Source organism: Petromyzon marinus, unplaced genomic scaffold (assembly GCF_048934315.1).
Source record: "Petromyzon marinus isolate PM22_M1 ecotype Great Lakes invasive population unplaced genomic scaffold, UKy_Petmar_22M1.pri1.0 PM_G_Scaffold_90, whole genome shotgun sequence".
Classification (NCBI taxonomy): domain Eukaryota; kingdom Metazoa; phylum Chordata; class Hyperoartia; order Petromyzontiformes; family Petromyzontidae; genus Petromyzon; species Petromyzon marinus.
Genome location: NW_027423047.1, coordinates 597,501 through 600,000, shown reverse-complemented (window position 1 = coordinate 600,000; position 2,500 = coordinate 597,501).

Here is a 2,500-nt window from a genome sequence, read left to right as displayed (position 1 = left end):
ACTCGTTCAGGTCGTTGGCTAGGCGGGAGTCGTTAGTGGTGTGGGGCGCTCTGGGTTTGTAGTTGGTGATGTGCCTGAGCCCTTTGGCAGACAGAAGCAGCGTCGTTAGTAGAGAACTGGTGTTTTAGTGTCTCTGAGTACAGTCGTTTAGCCTCTCTCACCGCTTTGCTAAACCTGTTCTTCGACTCCTTGAATCTGTCTCTATCCCCACTCCTAAACGCTTCCTCCTTCTCCAACCTCAACCTTTTGAGCTTTGCTGAGAACCAGGGCTTGTTGTTGTTAAAGTTCACCCTGGTACGTGTTGGGATACAGCAGTCCTCACAGAAGCTGATGTACACAGCCTCTGTGAGTTCATCCAGACTATTGGTAGCAGTCGTGAACATATCCCAGTCAGTACAGTCTAAGCACGCCCGCAAATCTTCCACAGCCTCACTGGTCCACTGTTTAGATGTCCTCACAGCAGGTTTACAGAGTTTTAGTTGCTGCCTGTATGCACGAATCAGGTGGACCAAGGGAGTTCTGTGCGAGCCGAACAGCCCCGTGACCCACAAGAGAAACATCCCCGCCAAATTCGAGCGTTTGACGGGGTCTATCCGTGAAAAAATATTCACGTTTTTGAGTGCACATGCATTTCTGCTGCAAATGCCTCTGGAAGTTTCATGCCGTTCGTATGCCAATTGTGGCAACACGAAAATGACCCGTTTTCCCATTCCGAGGGATTTCTGTGCGACCCTAACAGCCCCGTGAGCCACAAGAGACACATCCCCGCCAATTTCTAGCGTTTCACGGGGTCTATCCGTGAAAAATATAGACGTTTTTGAGTGCACATGCATTTCTGCTGCAGATGCCTCTGGAAGTTTCATGCCGTTCGTACGCAATGTGGCAACACGAAAATGACCCCTTTTCCCATTCCGAGGGATTTCTGTGCGACCCTAACTAACAGCGCCCGTGAGCCACAAGAGAGACATCCCCGCCAATTTATAGCGTTTCACGGGGTCTATCCGTGAAAAATATAGACGTTTTTGAGTGCACATGCATTCCTGCTGCAAATGCCTCTGGAAGTTTCATGCCGTTCCTATGCAATGTGGCCACACAAAAATGACCCGTTTTCCCATTCCGAGGCATTTCTGTGCGACCCTAACAGCCCCGTGAGCCACAAGAGAGACATCCCCGCCAACTTCTAGCGTTTGACGGGGTCTATGCGTGAAAAATATTAAAATTTTTGAGTGCACGTGCCTTTCTGCTGCAAATGCCTCTGGAAGTTTCATGGCGTTCCTATGCAATGTGGCAACACGAAAATGACCCCTTTTCCCATTCCGAGGGAGTTCTGTGCCACCCTAACAGCCCCGTGAGCCACAAGAGACACATCCCCGCCAATTTCTAGCGTTTCACGGGGTCTATCCGTGAAACATATAGAAGTTTTTGAGTGCACATGCATTCCTGCTGCAAATGCCTCTGGAAGTTTCATGCGGTTCGTACGCAATGTGGCAACACGAAAATGACCCGTTTTCCCATTCCCAGGGATTTCTGTGCGACCCGAACAGCCCCGTGAGCCACAAGAGACACATCCCCGCCAATTTCTAGCGTTTCACGGGGTCTATCCGTGAAAAATATCAATTTTTTTTTGACTGCACATGCATTTCTGCTGCAAATGCCTCTGGAAGTTGCATGCGGTTCGCATGCAATGTGGCGACACGAAAATGACCCGTTTTCCCATTCCGAGGGATTTCTGTGCCACCCTAACAGCCCCGTGAGCCACAAGAGAGACATCCCCGCCAATTTCTAGCGTATCACGGGGTCTATCCGTGAGAAATATTCACTTTTTTGAGTGCACATGCATTCCTGCTGCAAATGCCTCTGGAAGTTTCATGCGGTTCGTATGCAATGTGGCGACACGAAAATGACCCGTTTTCCCATTCCGAGGGATTTCTGTGCCACCCTAACAGCCCCGTGAGCCACAAGAGAGACATCCCCGCCCACTTCTAGCGTTTCACGGGGTCTCTCCGTGAAAAATATCACATTTTTTGAGTGCACATGCATTCCTGCTGCAAATGCCTCTGGAAGTTTCATGCGGTTCGCATGCAATGTGGCGACACGAAAATGACCCGTTTTTTCCCATTCCGAGGGATTTCTGTGCCACCCTAACAGCCCCGTGAGCCACAAGAGACACATCCCCGCCAATTTCTAGCGTTTCACGGGGTCTATCCGTGAAAAATATTCAATTTTTTGACTGCACATGCATTTCTGCTGCAAATGCCTCTGGAAGTTTCATGCGGTTCGCATGCAATGTGGCGACACGAAAATGACCCGTTTTCCCATTCCGAGGGATTTCTGTGCCACCCTAACAGCCCCGTGAGCCACAAGAGAGACATCGCCGCCAATTTCTAGCGTTTCACGGGGTCTATCCGTGAAAAATATTCACTTTTTTGACTGCACATGCATTCCTGCTGCAAATGCCTCTGGAAGTTTCATGCCGTTCGCATGCAATGTGGCAACACGA